Source organism: Kryptolebias marmoratus, linkage group LG4, assembly GCF_001649575.2.
Source record: "Kryptolebias marmoratus isolate JLee-2015 linkage group LG4, ASM164957v2, whole genome shotgun sequence".
Classification (NCBI taxonomy): domain Eukaryota; kingdom Metazoa; phylum Chordata; class Actinopteri; order Cyprinodontiformes; family Rivulidae; genus Kryptolebias; species Kryptolebias marmoratus.
This window is the reverse complement of record NC_051433.1, coordinates 26031471-26049334: the sequence shown is the minus strand read 5'-3', so window position 1 is coordinate 26049334 and position 17864 is coordinate 26031471. Positions and strand designations below refer to the sequence as shown.

Sequence of the window (17864 nt, the reverse complement as noted above, 5' to 3'; positions counted from 1 at the left end):
TTTATGTGTATTTCCTCTTTTTTCGCCTCTTTGCGCGTGATTTGGCCGCGCCGAACCGAGCCACCGCAGCGCGACTCGGCTCGGGCTCCGCACAGCCCCGGATAGGGGCGCTCGGCGCTTGGAGGGACTCGGCAGTAAGTTGTTGCGTCGTTTTGTGCCCGCTGGCCCTGTCAGCTGCAGAAACGCGAGGCAGTTTCAATGCCCCGTCCCTCTCCTGTTGCTTGGACAGACACTTCAATTCGTTATAAACCTTCAAGGTTTTTTTTTTGGGGTAGGCGTTTTTATTCACCCCCCTTTTTTTTGAAGCTGCTGCTTTGAAAAGCTTATGAGCAATCTGGATCTATCAGGGCAAACTGGATCTGCTCTTGGATTAGTCAGTATATTCTCAAAACACACCCATTACTAATAATGCTGCAGCCTCACTGTGCACACCCACACCCACACATACACACACATTCTGAGGACTTAGTGTGTCCTATGTTGCACCCTCCCTTCAACAGCTGCACAATGTGAGTCTTGTTTGCTTCAAAAACAAAGACTAAGGAAAGTTTGCCTTTAAGTGGCCATGACTGCATGTGTCAGAGATGTGCACATGATGATGGCGTGAAAGGCTGACACCAGTGGTAATGAAGCTGGCTGCAGAGCAGAGGTGTAGCAATAGTTTTTTTTTTTTCCTTGCATGTCGAGACAAACTCATGTATGCAAATAAGCTCTTGTTTGGTCTCCTGACAACCTGTGCAGAGTTGGGCCGGCCTACGGTTAGTTCACTGCTGTCAGGGCCTCGTTTCAGTACAGGCCTGGGTTTATGGAGTTGTCTTTTTCTTAAAATGTCTCCAAGTATTGCCCCTTTTCCACTCTGTGTCTCTGTATCTGTCTTGCAGACTGATTCATCATCACCTGCCGTTGAAAGGGTAAAAGGGGGGCAATAATGTTCCTGCCCCAGTCTCTCGCTCTCAAATATCTCATGAACCACTGGGTTAATTTCAATGAAACTTGCAGAGAGTAATCATTGGACGAACATGTGCAAGTGATTAACTTTGGGGTCAACTTCATTCAAGATGGCTGCCACAGTCAACCAACTTTAAAAAGCACGAACATGGCTACAGTTTAGTCAGATCCTGAGCTAAAATTTTATGCGGCAGTAGCTGAGAGTTATTCATTAAACTCTGAGCATGACATCTCACAATATGGCATGAAATTACTTAAAATGTTCATTTTAAGGTTTGACCAAAATGGCTACAGCTCTATAATTTTTTTTAACATAAGATGATTTGCATCTAAAACTCCGTTGCTTGGTTAAAACTAGTTGTTCACAATTAATCTTTTCGATTTAACTGTAATTAAATTCAAATTAATACTATACTGCTTTAGAGACACCACCAGCCACTTGGCCAGTAAAAAATAAATCTGATTCTGATGAATGAAATGTTGATTTAAATCTTTGAAAATATACTTTATACAAACATTCTGGTAATGAACAAGCCTTCCTCTTTCAGTAGGTTGTGTTTTCCTGGTTGTGGCATAGTTGTTTTTGTTTTGATTTATGAAACCCATGGACAGTTTTGCAGCTAAGCAGTGCAGACATATCACAAACAATCAGGCATTTACCGTCTAGAAAACAATAGTCTTGCAAAATGGAGCTGGGATTATTGACGGGATGTTCTGTACGATGTAAAGCTGATGAAGAGTTGTTTTTTATTTTTATATAGGCAAGAAGGAAGTGGCTCACAATATTCTGATTAAAGAAGAAATAAAAGCATGTGTATCACCTTAAGTTAAGGTCTTGAGACCAGCCTGTCAGGGCTGCAGCCCCCAAGATGCCTGGTCAGTACATAAGTGAATTGGGAAATTAGCATATTGCTTTAATTATTAGTGTTGCTGCTTGAGGTGTGCCTCCCTCTTTATAGTCTTCAATCTAAATAGTAGATGTCCCTTTGGAGAAAATACAACATACTGTTAGCACTAAAAGAACTGGTACATGAAGTCAGCGACTCAGACACACGTAATTACAAAATTGCAACTTCTTTATTTTACTTTTAGGTGCTTATTGATGCTTTTTTTCTTCATTTTTTGATAGTTTTCATAGATGTCTTTAGAAACTGATACTTCATTTTTTCATTTACAAATCCACCACTCAGCATACAACAGGTTGCAACACTGGAGAGGCACACAAATGGCCCCCCAAATTCCAATTAACCCAACAAACACAAAAGTACCAGGCATTGTCACGTCAGAAATTGCTGTGAGCTTCGGTTCATGAAGTCATGCATTTGTCACTTGATCTGTTGAATCATGTTGTCAGGGTCATTGCACAGACATTCTGTCTACCTCAGTAACAACATGGTGGATAGAATCAGCATACCTGTGGTCTGGTGGTATGAGATGTTGCTACATCAGCTAACGGTCTGCCTTGTAGGGAGTATATAATGTTTTGTTCCGTTTGTAGTCAGAAGTCGGAACTTCTGAGTTCCAACTTGGTAACATCAACTAGAATGCCTCCAAGGTTGGAAATCTGACCCAGAAAAATGGAGATTTTTGTCCAGCCCGACCTCAGAATATGGCTGACTCTGAATTTGTGATAGCTGGAGTAATAACCATTTTCTTTTCACTTTTGTTCGTTTGTATCCCAGTAATCCAGTCACACGCAGTTCTGGCCAACTACTATTAGTGAATACGTCACTATATTGTTTCAAAGCACAGAAAGTGGTGAAATTGATTGGCATCGAGTGGTGCACTAATGGTAGTTAGCCTGGTTACTGAGCACAAATCCTGCTGATTTTCCGACTTTCAACTGGAACAAGGTGAAGTCAGGTCAGGCGTCTTTCCCAGACTTTAGAGGTAATGGAAACATCATAAACCAAGAACAAAAGATCCCAAACAAAAACTTAACAGATCCTAAAAGACTGTTGTTATCTCTGACATGATTTGATTTATTCAAACATTCAAACTGCCGACAGAAAGAAAAACTCAAGACCATTCTGATACAGATCCCAAAATCTCAAATTAAGAAATCATTTTGTTGTCATGTGGTGATTTACAGCAAAGAAACAGAAAAGCAGAACTCTGCAAAGTCTTCAATCATCATGATGTCACTGAAATATGACTATATGTAGCTTATTCAAATGAAAGTAAAAATACTATAAATTTTCTGAAGATTAAAGTGTTGTTTCACCAAATTGTCTTCAGACACTAGCTGCTAATGTTAGCATTCGCTTAGCTGGTATTTAATACTGTAAGCTGGGTGTGTTAGGTTCAAAGAGTGTAAAGCAATGTCTTCTTCCTGATTTGCATATTGGATAGCCAGAAAACTTGGTGGTTAAATTGTCACCATCAGCTGATATGTACAGATCGTAAATATTGCTTTACTGCAGCGTACCGAAGAAGGAAGTCTTTTAGACTGTATGCAGTTTGTAAGACAGTTGTGTAAAGACTTATGAAACTCTTAAAGGTAAAATTTGTATTAATAGTTTGTGACTGTTTTGATGAGTAAAGCACATTTGTTATTATTGCCTGCTGCATTAATAACAAATGTTATTAGGAAAAGGTGACAATGTTTTTGCCACTGTGAATGTTGATTTGTCCGTTGTGTTAGCAAAATATCTCATAAACCACTGGATGGATTTTAGTGAAACTCTCACAAAGTGTTTCTTGGATGTGCATCTGCAACTGATTGACCTTTGGAGCCAATCACATTCAAGATGGCTGCCATAGCCAACTGACCTTACAAAACACAAAAACGGCTACTACTCAGTCAGTGTTACAGATATTGAGCTAAAGCTTGGTGTGGTAGTAGCTGAGAATCATCATCAGTACATCATCAGTGCTTAAAGAATTCTAGGCCTTTAATGTTGGGAATGTGTTATTTTTTTAGTGTCAGTATGACTATGAATATATTTTAAGTAATGTGACATTGTGCCACAATGACCCATGTTGAGCGGAGTCACGTACGTCTCACCTTGAAGGACCTTATGACAAAAAAAATATGCTGACTGACCAGCAATTTTTAAAAAGTTGTTAAATGCATTAAAATGTCCAATCTAAGAGTACTACTTCAGACCTTTACTCACTGTCTGATTTCTCACTCTTAATCAAGTGCACTGTTCAGAGAATTGCATCATTTTTTTATTTGTTAGACCAGAGAAAGCAAAGTGATTATTCAGTTCCTTCTGCTGTGATACAGGTGGACCTATAGATCAGACACCAAACAGTAAATTACACCAAATATTTTCTTGTGATGAAGACATAAACACTTTTCACATTGTCCTTAGGATGAAGCCATGCAGTTGTAGTATCAGTGTGTAAATCCTGCAGGCATTTGTCTACTGTTTCCTCCCCTCTGGCTGCTTTTGGGCAAAAATGGAAATATATAGAAAGTGGGTTTGTTTACCAGTTTCATCTTTATTTGAACTCCTGTTGTCCTAGGAGTAAATTGTACCATTTAGGTGCTTTCTACTGCTGGAGCTCTCTCTGTTTACATGGTTTAGGTTCCTCAAAATGCAGTTGCTGAGCGAGTGATATTACCTCGCACACTCATGTGAGTATGTGGCGTGAATGTACAGATATATAATACTTAGCCATTCACTTCCTGCAGACCCCCTCTTACCCTGTTAGCCTCAGCCTGTACCCCATTGTCTCATCACATCTGTAGCTGCTGTAAAGATATGACTTCATCACAGCAGCTGTTCGTAGGATGTTAAGCTACTACAAAGTGAATCAAACTCAAAGACGCTTTATGTTTTCCTTTACGCGGTGCACTGATGCATACTTGTCATTGTTTGTGTGTTGAGTTCAGATGCCAGAGGCTTCTGCTGGGATTTTACAGCTCAGCACGTTGCCTAACTACATTTGCAATTCAAATGAGCACATACGAAGCATCTGAAGCAGTCCTCCCCTTCTCTATGTCTCTTTGAAGGCAATCATTTCCAACACTTGCAAGTTAACTCAGCCATTTCCTATTTCCCTTTTATTTCTCTGTTGGAAAATGAGCGTGGTTAGTTTCCTGTCAGAGTCACAGAGGAGCCATATAAGTGGCCTCTTTTTTTTGCAGCCGATTGCGTATGTGCTGTAAATTTTGGTGCAGGCTTGGAGTGCTGCATAGTTGTGTGAGGTCACGGTAACCTGTAATTATGACAACAGGTTGTGTGTGTTCTTATGTGTGTGTGTTTCCTGCACTTTGCTGTCATTGGTTTGGGCTCAGATGAATGTTATGTGACTCATCATAGTTTGTTTGCTTAGTGAGTGTGGTCTTGCCATGAATGCTAAACTTTAGTGACCAATTGCACACACAAAACACTCACATTTATTTGCATCTATATTTTATAGAGTCTCTAAATCCGAATGTTCTCCTTAACAAGGCAGGTCAACGCCTCATGTTTTAATCCAATTCTAACACGCTGTTATAATCCTCTTATACTGGTGACCACTAACTTTTCATTTCTGTGATAGTCGGGCTGCAGTTAAAAAAAAAACCCTGCACATGACAGTCAAGACATTGAGGTTAGGCGATAGGAGAAGAAGTTTCAGCCACCATCAGTCCAGCAGCTGTCAATAGGCAAAATGTTTGGTAATAAACCAAGGATTTACTTAAACCTTTTCACAAGAATTAAAGGCCTAGTCTTGATAAATGCAAATTGCTTCCCAACTTTCATGCCTTCAAATATCATCATATGTTGAGAAATTACCTTAGAAATAATGTCATGCGCAATCTTGTGATATTGTGATATCTGACATGATCTCAAATGATCTGTTAATGCTTGAGTATGTCTTGTTAATGATTCGCATCTACTACTGCACCAAATTTTAAGTCAGTTTCTGTAAAATTCACTGAGGTACAATCATTTTTACAGAGGTTATGATCGATTAGCATAACCCAAGCTGTGGTGGCCATCTTAATTTGGGCTGACTCCAAAAGTTATTTAGTTGTAGATGTACAACCAATGTTTATTTTATGAAAGATTATTTAAAATCTGTCCATAAGATATTTTGCTAACAAACAAATATGTTTAACTCCTAATAGTTCTTACCAAAGTTGTAAGCAAAAACACCACACGTGTTGTGCTCCAAGTACTGTATGTATTGAGGGCAATACTCAGCTACTGCCACACCAAATTTTAGCGAAATATCTATACATATTTATCAAGCTATATCTGTTTTTTTGCTTTCTAAGTTAAGATAGTTGTAGTGGCGAACTTGAACTGGGTTGTCTCCAAAAGTTAACCAGTTTTAGATGTGCATCTAATGATTAGTTTTGAAAATTTCAAAGAAATACATTCTGATGTTTATGAGATATTTCGTTAAACAAGAGGCAGGGTCGATTTCAATAGTTAGTTGCAAAGTTTTAAAGTTTTGAATTGTGCAATCAGAGTATAAGTGGGAGAGTTTTAGCTTGTTTTGTGTTTACTAAGATTGTTTTGCTGTGGTAAAAAATATATCAAATATCTGCAACCAGCTCTGGGTTGATATTAGGAACTATAGACTGTGTTTTGGTGCTGACAACAGACGTGTGGTCAACTTCTAACATGGCACCCAACAGGTCACAGCACACATTATTACTGAAAGTAGAATCCTGCAGGAAAAACGACTCCTGTTTTTATTCCCCCATACTGCATGCAGTCAAAGCTGGAAAGTTGGGCAGCTGAGATATTTTTTTTTTCTTTAGTCCAGACATTTTTCACTCAAATATTGTTTGCATCTCACAAAACAAAGTTGCAGATATTTGATATTAGATGAGTAGCACCATGCTATTGATTGCTGGCTGAAGCAGCTGTAATTTCAGAACAACAGCACTGCAGCTCTGTTTGTTTAGTAGAAATATGCACATATTTTGTTTTACACGCTGTTCACGTTCCAACATTACTGTCCTTGAGTGTGAAAGGATAATCACAGAAGTGGTGTCCTTTTTGTACAGCTGAATTAGGCCTCATAATAAGGCAGCATTCATTGCAGATATGTCTGAGGCTTTTAACAGGACAGCCCACAGCATTATTTTTGTTTCAGTGATGTATCAGGGAGCTGCCTGCAGTAGTAATCACATTTATTTGTTTCTTCCAAGTCTTTCTAGATCTAGGATCTCTTCCCAAAGCAATTTTAGCCTTGTTGTCTGTCTGTTCAGAGCTTTTTTTTTGTTTAGTTTAGTTTTGTTTTGCTTTACACTCACACAGACTCTCAGCTTTGGGGAATTTATTGCCTCCCTCAGATTGCATCATTCTGTTTTCACTCGGAGAGGAGAATGGAGAAAGGGGAGCTATTTCACCATTCTATTTCCGAGCATCGCTCATATGCCTGCTCAGGGTTGATGAGGAGCGTTCTCTGTCCTTGTGAAGGAGCTTTCAACCCCGAGCAGCAGTGGCTCTGCTCTCCTCAACCTCATGATTGCAGTGAGTCAGCAGGTTGGTCTTTTTGCTCCTCCTTTGCATAACTCCGCTCGTCTCCCTTGCCACAGCTGCTGTCTTTGAACAAACCTCCTGCCTCTCACGGATGAGAACCATCATGTCGGTTTCTGACTTTGATCTCGAGCATTGATACCCAAAATGGTGCTGAATTTAGCCTCCCCATAGATAAGGAAAATTTCTATTTTGAGCAGAGTTTGAATAAGAGGGGTAAGAGTCTGTTTGTTATGCCTTCACTAAGGGCTGCTGCAGAAATACTTTTCTCCAGCTACTCTGTTTTGGCCTCTTTCTTCAAACTAAGCCATTGTTTTCTGATGGCCATTTCACACTTGACAGTCATTAATTAAAGCCTTGGCATTCAGCAGTTGTGGAGGAAGACTAATTCTATTGTCTGTCTGTGTTCATTTCCCTGAATATTAGGATGTGGGACTGACTGAATCTCTGCAGAAAGCTGGTGGATTCAGGAAAACTAGTCTGTAATGATGTCAATTCGAGTAGTTCTAAAAGGAAATAATATTGTGTTTTAGACTAAGATCATCTTATGTTGAGAAATGATGAAGCTGGAGCTATTTTGGTTAAACCTGGAAAATAATGTTATCTCATACAATATCTCGTGATGTCACACTCAGAGTACGTGTTGAAAATGACTCTCAGCGAACTGCCAACTTTTAGCTTAATATCTCTAAAACTGACTGAATTATAGCTGTTTTTGTGTTTTTAAGGTCAGATGGCTCTGGTGGCCTTCTTGAATTGAGTTGGCTCCAAACATTACCCAGTTGTAGATGTCCATCCAGTGATTAGTTTGTGAAACTTTCAATAAAATTTGTCCAGTTGTCCATGAGAAATATGAGAACAGACAGACACATACAGACACATTTTTGCCATTTTCGTTGCCTAAAAAATGTGAATCAAGACCTGGTGATATCAGTGATTTAGAAATGTTCAAATTCACAAACATTTCACCACTGGCTTCCATTAAGTTTAATACAGTTCCACAAAAATATTTCACCATGAATAAGCTGCATATTGAAGATAAAGTAGAGCTGAATTTAACTCCTCGTAGTTGGTCTGGGATTAAAATTAGTTGCTGCTGATTTGTGTTTAACAAGATATGAAGCTAAGCTAAGGACAGTGGCTACACTCTGACCTCTATTTTATATTTCCCTGGTAATTACCCTGAAACATGATTGTGTAGCGATTGCCCAGAGGAGCAGGCTGAGAGTGGCTGCTCAGTGTGTTCCTCACTGATGAACTATGTTCTTGCTAAGGCGGGGGTCTGCAAGTAAGGCTCTGGGGCCTCATGCAGCTTTGGTCCCACAGCAGTGACTCTTTAGAACTTTGACCAAAACTAACATAAACTTATTTATTTTTTTACAATCCCCACATTAAAAAGGTAGGTGTTAGCTTTTTTTCCAGTCCAGTTTTATGCAAATATATGAATGAAGCATCTGCAACAAAATGATACTAATAATAAATACAAGGAGAGAAGTGTATTGATCTGTTTGCACTAGTAGGGTTATGGGTTGTTAGCGTCTTATTAATTCCAACTTTCAGCCACACAGGGTGTTTTGTTTCTCTAGAATTCAGCAGAAACTTAGCCATTTTAAGCAAGTTGCTGAGAGGAGTAAACAGAAAGTATGGTTTTGCGCCCACAGGTAACTATACTACAAGTCATTAAAATGAGATGTTTTACAAAAATACGGCAAGTCATTTTGCTAATAGGAATGAAGGAGGAAAGGCATGGCTTTGATAAAAACTTGAAAAAATGGAAGTAAATGAAGGTCTCTGTCTTTTATTATAAGAAATAGTCACAAATAAATATCCAACAAACTGACTTAATATTTTTATTCACTCAAATAAATTATTAAGATACATGTATGTGCTTTGTTATTTCAATTGGGGATACTTATATCAATAATTTTTCACAAATTATTAAGATACATGTATGTGCTTTGTTATTTCAATTGGGGATACTTATATCAATAATTTTTCACAAATTTACAGTATAGATAGGACTCACATGTACATGCTTAGTTCAGTGATTTAGTTTTATCAGCAAGTTTTTGATCTTTTTTCTGTTTTAACAAGTAAAACTGCCAATAAATGTGAACAATTTATTAAAATTTTTTAATTTTCTGTTGTAGTTTCTTTATGTAGTACTTTTAAAACACTTAATGAGTTGTAATATTGTTTGTTAAAGCTTTATTTATGTTTTGGAGCTTTGGATAAGTTTTATTTAGTGAAAGAAGGGGCAGCAATGACTCTTTGGATTGCAAAGGTTGCAGACCACCGTGCTAATGGGTCATGCTCTGTGTTCTTTTCAGGTGGTTGTTTGACATCTAAACTGGTCCAACAGGTTAAAAGGCGGATCCAGGCATTACTTCTGTCCTCTCATGACTTGTGTGTGTTTACTGTTGTTGGGTCTAATCTGTGGGCACACTTAACACCCATCTCATGTCTTTTCTGTGCGGTTAATGCTTTTCTTGCACCACGCTGATTGTTGCTGTGTTTGCAGACTTGTGGAGGATCAACTGTACTGTACACCCACACACTCAGACTTCCAGTCTGGATAGTGTTGGGAAACATACACAAGTTGTGTGCTCATTCTTCCATCAAATATCCCCAAGGACATTAATAATAGATTATCTGGGAGGAAAAAAAGCTACAAATCCTCTTGCAGTTCACCATCTAATTATGATAAAGCCATTAATTCTGTTGGTTCTTTGACAGGGGCGCCTCCAGAAAATTTTCAAAGGGGTAGTCAGATGGGGGCCACTGTTGATCTCAGGTGGCACACCAAAACTAAAAGCCAGAACAGAATTTCAGGAGTTTTATTATGCTGTTGTCATATATAGGCTATTAGAAAACTACTGCAATGTGGGCATTAGAGAGTCAGCTTCTGACATGGGCCTACTATATATGCATATATATTTTTACTTTAGAGTTGATATTACTAACTGAACAACATAGTCACTACTCAACTCATTGAAGCTTGTCCTATTTTCTATAAAATTTATATTCACTTAAAAAAGTAGCATTTCTTGAAATAAAGCATTTTACCCAACACATTTTATCCAAATTTTGACACAATGACTTTACACAATCTGTTGGTGTTTAAAGTTTATGTTGACGATGACTCTCAGCTACTATCACACCAAAGTGTAGCACAATATCTGTAAAACTGACAAAGTTAGAGCCATTTTGAGTAGCTGTGGTGGACATCATAAACTGAGTCAACTCCAGAAGTTCAACAGTTGTAGATTTACATACTGTGATCATTTTCTCAATTTCATTAAAATTTGTCCAGTGGTTTGTGAAATATTTTGCTAACAGACAAAATCTGTTTATACAATACGACTATCTGGCCGTGGGGGCTACAGAAAAAATTTAAGGCGGGTCATTGCCCCCTCTGGCCCCACCTTGGTGATCTCTCTGTTCTTTCATAGTTGGCTTTAAATGATGATTATATACTTTCTTTGGAGTATATTGTGAACACCTTTTGGATTTAGTTTCATCCATCCATCCATCCATCCATCCATCCATCCATCCATCCATCCATCTCCTTTACTCACCTGGTTCTATGCAGAGTCATGGGGAGCTGGTGCCTATCTCTAGCAATAACTGTGTAAGAGGTGGGCAGGTCACTAGTCAATAACAGGACCATAGAGACAAGCAACATATTCACACTCACACCTAGGACCAATTTAGAGAAGGCAATTAATCTAACATATATGCTTTTGGACTGTGGAAGGTAATCAGAGTACCCAGAGAAAACCTATGCATGTAGGGGCAGAAGTCCCCAGCCAAGTTTTGAACCCAGAACTTATTTTGAGGCAACAGTGCTAATCAGCTGCACCACTGTGAAGCCCTGAAGGGATTTAATCCCATTATGCCTTTTTTCTTTTTACTTCTATCAGAGGATAAAAGTTTTAAAGCCTAAATTAGAATTTTTAACAGTTATACAAAATAGATATGCTGCCGTTGTGGAACAACTCCAGTGTACATTATGAGGAAAATTGTGTGATACAATTGTAGGACATTATTAAACCTCCAGGGCTCTAATATTGTTACTTGTATTACTGTTTTAAAATCATAGGATGCCACTGTTCTTTATTACATAAATCTATCACACAAGCTGAAAAATTGAAAAATGACAACATTTGTTAAGTTAAAAAATGTTACTCATCTTCTTTGTGTCTTTTATAGTGTGCCTTTATTAAAACACTTCTAAGGAGAAAGATATATCTATGAAGACGTATCAAATCCAATGTTTTTCAAAACCCCTTCACATTTAATGTCAAAGGTTGGAAACAGGCATAACCAATTTTTTGTGTTTTTGAGTTGTAAGATTAAAGTTATGTTGAGATTAAAGTCAAAATATTGAACCAAAACTTTGAAATAATAATACAAGAATAAAATTGAGATGAAATTATTTTGAGATTAAAAGTATAATCAAAGACAAAACTTATCATTGGCACAAAGACCTGATGATGATAATCAAATGTTGAGTAGTAACTTTATACTTCAGAATAGGTTTAATAAGGAAAATTGTTTTAGCACATACATCATTATATGTATCTGATGCTTTACACAACTAGTAAATAACTCAAAATTTCTAGCCTTTTCGGCTGCAATATGGCTGGTTCAAGAAAATGCCTTATCATGATATTATGTAATTTGCCCAGAAAAAGTGTACCTATACCATTTGGCCTCCCCAGAACAAAAACAATATGGCTGATTTGAAAGGTTTGGGACATTTATTTGATGGAGGGAATTACATACAAGGCTTCAAAAGACAGAACTTTATTTACGGTGGAAACCAGTCATGCCCTTTTTATTACAGTGATATAATAATAGACCTGCCCCTTTGCTCTTGCTATACACTTCCAGACCTGTAAAAAAATACCAGTGTGAATATAAATGTATGATCACTCCATGTCAGAGGGTTGTTTTTTATGTTTTTCTTTTCCCTCAGTCTACGTTCTCCTTTCTTTTTACATTTTATCATTGTACCCACTGTTCTAACTGTGGTCAATACCTTTGCTATCTCACATTCTTGTGTTATATAAGTGGAATGTGCTTATGCAAGTTATTGAAAAATGTTACTATGTAAAAGTGTCTCCTTTGTGGTTAAAAATAAAAATTAAGTAAAAAAAACAAAACAAAAAAAAACCCCAATATGGCTCAGGAACATGAGGTTTGTTTTCTCTGGACTTAGTCTTAAAACACAGTTTTTACCCTATTGTCAACATTTCAACTTTATTTTCGAAATTAACATTCAATTGTGGTCTTCATACCACAGGTCTTGCAAATTACAGGACTATTTCCAGACTAGCTTTTCTGTTGTAAGAGAGAATAGTTTAAAACCAATTATTGGTCTTTTTAAAAGAGAAATATATTTAAAATAATAGAGTTTTATAGTCTGGTTTTAAGTTCTTACACATCACTAAATAAACCCTTTAAAGATTTTTACCTACATATTTTCAGCAACTGACTTTGGTGGCTGTGACTGTGTTCCTCCTCTCCTCTCTGGTATGGGGTCTCACAGGGCTCTGTTTTAGGCCCCCTCCTCATTTTGTTCATATTTGCTCTCACGGGTCCATACTTAGGAAAAAGGTCATTTTATTGCACTGCTATGCAGTTGACACTCACATATATGTTCTGATTATGACAAATGAGTCATTTTCTGTATACATTTGATTCTGTAAATCCCTTGATGGTATAAACACGTGAATGGCTTTAAATATTTTAATTTAATAAGAAAAGAAACTGAAGTGATGATCTTTGGTAGCCCCACTGAGAACCCCTTTGTGGATGTTGGTTCCCTTGTGCAGTATTTTAAGGTAGTTATCACAAACCTGGGGGTCAAAGGGGTTGATCTTAAACTTGACCGTTATATCAGGGTAGTCAGGTAAAATCAAGCTTTTTCCAACTGATTCAGCTGGCTAAAATAAAGCCAATTCTTCCTAGCAGCACTTTGAGATAATGATTCTCACTTTTCTACCACTTAACTGGATTATTGTAATGCACTTTATATAGGGGGTTAGTGGTTTCTCTGCAGCTCATCTCCAGAGGGTGCAGAATGCTGCAGCATGTCTTTTAACTGGCATACACAAGTATGAGTACATTTCCCCAGTTCCCCTTATTCCCCTAGTTGCTTGCTTGTGTGGGATAAAGTATTGATATAAAATGACATGCAATATGAACAGGAGAATAGATACTGCACATGCTAACTGCTAAGTGCTATACTGGAAAGCCATGCTGGTGACTGTGGCTGGCACATACTGTAATACAAACAAAACATGTTACTTTTTAGATGTGACACTTTAATTGAAAAGCAGCATGATATTCTGACAAAAAGAAGCCTTGTTAATGTAATCTACTGTCAAAATAAATCATTATTTTCCACTTTGTTTCAGTCAAGTGACTTTCATCAGGCTACTAATAGAGCAAAATGCAAATTGGCAGAGCGCTTTATGATAATGTGAGGTTATCTGTCTGGAAATGGAAGTGGACTTTGAAAAGAAAAATGATCCTTAGCACACCAGCAAATCCACGAAGGAATTGTCAGAAAGATGAAATGGGTTATGGAGGGTCCTAAAGCCCAGATTTAAATTACATCAAAATGTTATGAAGTGTTTTGAAATGGTAGTAGATGCAAGGAAACCTCAAACCATTTGGAACTGAATACATTTGTCAAAGAAGAGTGGCAAAGTTTCAGTTAGAAGATGTCAGAGACTCAAGGACAGTTTGGCAAAAATAAGGTCATCTGAATATGAAGGGGAGATCCAGGCTTGAAAAACTAAAGATGTTTTATTTTTTGGACATAATATTAAAAAGATGAAAAGGTTTTGAAAGATTTAGAAGCTCAATTTAACCTAACATTCATGTTTTTTGAGTGTGGGAGAAAAATCAAAGTGCAGTCAAAGTTCATTTCCTCCAAATTTGAAATTTTCAATAGTGCTGTGGTTCATCAGCAGGAAGTGCATGAACCTTTTACATGTATTCAAAGAAATCTCATTGTGCAACAAGTGTTTTTGTAGCATCCTCAAAGCACATTTATTCACTTATACAATATCATACCAAAATGAGAAGAAAATGTGAAAATGATAGTTTAAGAATAAAATTAAAAGCCAGAAAACAGAAATAAACTGTGGAGCATTGGTTCCTATGTTCTGTGATGGACTTGCAACATGTCCAGGATGTTTCCTGCCTCCTGCTCAGTGACTGCTGGAGATGGGCACCATCTCTCCTGAAAAGCAGGTAAAAAATGGATGGATGGTCTTTCTTTTTATAACATGATTTCCTTTTGTGTTTCTTCCTTATTGGATTTGAGTTGAATCTCCACTAAGGTCAGTATGGTTGTAGACCTGAGGCTGAGACTTGAAAATTTTAAATCCTAAATCAGCAGGAACTTGTGTTTAATAGGAAGGAGAAAAATACTTTTTCACTGATTCAGGAACAACACAGTTGTGCCTTTTTCCTTCCTGTGAAAACAGGCCTCAGCAAAGATATTGACTTCAGACTTAGTGGGCAGCAGTGGTTCAGGAGGTAGGGGTTTGTTCTTTAACCGGGGATTGCTGGTTCAAACCCCTACTCTGTCAGTCTCATCTATTCTGTTCTGGGCTGTTCTGGGCAAGGCAATTCACCTTCCTTGCTTACTGTTGGTGGTCAGAGGGCTTGGTGGTGCCAGTGTAATGGCAGCCTCACTTCTGTCAGCCTGCCCCAGGGCAGCTGTGGCTACATTGTAGCTTGCCACCATCAGTATGTGGATGAATGACTGATTGTAGTGTGAAGCTCTCTGGGGTCCTTGGACTAGATAAAGTGCTGTACAAGTGCAGACCATTTACTTTTGTGTTGGAACCATGTGGCGGTAACGTCCTGTCATTTTTTTTAGGCTTTTTTTCCAGGCTGAGCTCCACGAGCCAAGACATAACCACCAGGTGACTTTTTTTTTCCTTTTCCAACCAAAGTATCCTGACAAATAATGAGAATATGAGATGAATCAATGAATTAGGGCCTCGTCCACAGGAATGCGTGGCTCTGTTCTGTGATGGTGAAATTGTGTTGCGTTTTGTTAAGTTGAAAGACAAAGCTCTTGATTTACTGGTCCATCTTTGTTCCAACCCTCACCTATGGTCATGACGTGTGGATCATAATTAAAAGAATGAGATCCTGGATACAGGCAGCGGAAACAACATTCCTCTGTAGGGTGGCCGGGCTCAGCCTCCTAGATAATGTGAGGCGGAGTAAAGCTGTTGCTTCTCATCTAAAGGAGTCAGCAGAGATGGTTCAGGCATTTGATCAGGATGCCTCCTGGTCACCTCCCTATGGTATTCCAGGCATGTCCCACTGGGAGGAGACCCCAGGGCAGACCCAAAACTCACTGAAAGGATTACGTATCCTCTAGTCTGGGAAAGCCTTGGGATCCCTCTGGAGAAGCTGGAGAGTCCTACTAAGAAGAAAAATGTCTGGGTTTCTCTCCTTGACCTGTTGCCTCTGTTGCTAAATTGTTCTACTATATATATATATATATATATATATATATATATATATATATATATATATATATATATATATAGCATTTGAAATACCATAACTGCCATAAGAAACATTCAGCATGTCAGGAGTAATTTGCTTTACAATAGCTCATTAAAACATTTACATCAGTGGCATGATTTTTTTATTCAAGACTTGTGTTTTGTACTTTCATCCATCATAGTTAAATAAGCTACATGACCATTGTTCCTCTGAACAATCTTATTCCTTGCTGTGTCAATACTGTGCTCTCACTTCATTAATAAGGTTGCTGATTTATGATCAGAGTTCATTTTGATGCAGGAACGTCACTCCTAACCCCACCCTGCAGCTGACAACATACTGTGCAGTCGTTCTGCTCATCAAGCAGTGTTTTTTGTTTTTGTTTTTGTACTTTAGGGTGGTCCACTCACACAATTTTTGGTCATTCATGCGTTTGGGTCCTTATCTCTGCCTACACAGCACTCTCACTTCTCTCTCCGACTTGCACTTAAGAAGTTGTGAGGTGCCTTCTCCAGATCATAAACCACTCACTGTTTTGGCACCAGCAACTCCCTCAGTAGTAATCAATTCGTTTTTTTTTATTTGACTGCATGCTCTTCTCTGATTACTTCACGGTTTTTAGTACAATTTTTAGCTTGCCGGTGGAATTAGTTTCACACTGTGCGATTCTATAACTCATAGATTCTCTGTCTCATCCATCAGTTTTATTTTTCTCTTATGTTTTTATGCTGGCAGCGATAATGAGAGGCTCGTTTATAATTCATGCTATGATTGATATCCCTCTGCTAGAGGTTTTTATGCTGCAATCTCACCAGACACCTCTCTGCCAACAACACGGACAGCACTGCCAGAAACTCCATTCCACAGATTAAGTCGATTGGTGGTGGGTTTCAGCTGCCATTTAGAAAGACATACTTTGTTGTCCACATGCAACAGTTGCAGTGCTTGACAACTGGATGGTTCTTCTTAAATACCAGTCTAAAATGATATTGAAGCTCTTCCTTAGTCTCTGCGATGGTCTCCATCTACACTTAAGTAAATAGCATTGAGCTCTTTGTTCAGCATCTTTACAAATCCTCTCACATGCACACCAGTAACACATAGACCTCCTGTAGCTCCATTTCTGCCTCTGTTCTGATCCAAATAAGGGCATGAATGGCTCTATAGAAACAACAGAAGTTAATTGGACATGCGCCCACTGCCTCACTCTTTGTGCACTCAGGGTGAAATACCTGTTCTAGTGCCCTCTGATCTGCTCCCTGTCCTCTGCTGAACCGGTTCATGGTTAGCTCAATGGTGGACAGAAGGGACAACTTCCACCAACCTTATACTAGACACGGTTTTTAGTTTGCTTGTATTTTTACATTTAATTCACGTGAATGTCAGTCTAACAGCAGACAACAATTTTTAGTAAAGTCTGGAAACAACTGGAGCATGTGCAATTATTAAAGACATAAAAGGACAAGTTTCACTAACAGTAATGCATGTATCTATACCTAAACATATTTATCATGCCTTTTTCTGAAGTGATGGTTTGTCAAATAGTTCTCAATAGTGTCACAACTTGGCTCAGGGATTGTGACAAAACAAAAGGACACAAAAATGATATCTTAAATATTTATTTAAAAGCAATGAAAAAGTAAAGAAAAGCAAACCTGTCAAGGAAAAAATTAAGTTAACCAAACCCAAGTAAGCCAAACTAGGATAACCAAGACAAACATAACCAAAGGAGGACAAACAAGGAGGGGGTTAGGCCTAATGCCCCCCACTTTGCCACACAACACCTTTCCCTTTTATTCCAGACTAAATCAGCCAATCAGGTGTTCCCAAATAACTACCTGCTGCACTCAATAGAGCCGCACCTGCAGCAGCTCAGTCAGTCACCTGACAGGGTCGTCACAATAGTTAGTACCTTACATTAGTCATACAGCACAG

At 38.3% G+C, this 17864-nt stretch overlaps 1 protein-coding gene across 11 annotated transcripts in view; it reads left to right on the top strand.

Annotated features, from left to right (window-relative positions):
- The window catches only part of LOC108242224 (protein 4.1-like), a 149250-nt gene that overhangs the window by 197 nt on the left and 131189 nt on the right, over positions 1–17864 (top strand). Inside the window, exon 1 of one of the 11 annotated variants that reach the window (XM_017426947.3) lies at positions 7–134. The exons of the other annotated variants lie outside the window; for them this stretch is intronic. The gene's annotated coding sequence lies outside the window, so the exon portion shown is untranslated. Of the gene's footprint in view, positions 1–6; positions 135–17864 lie in introns of those variants that run through there. 11 annotated transcript variants of the gene reach the window in all.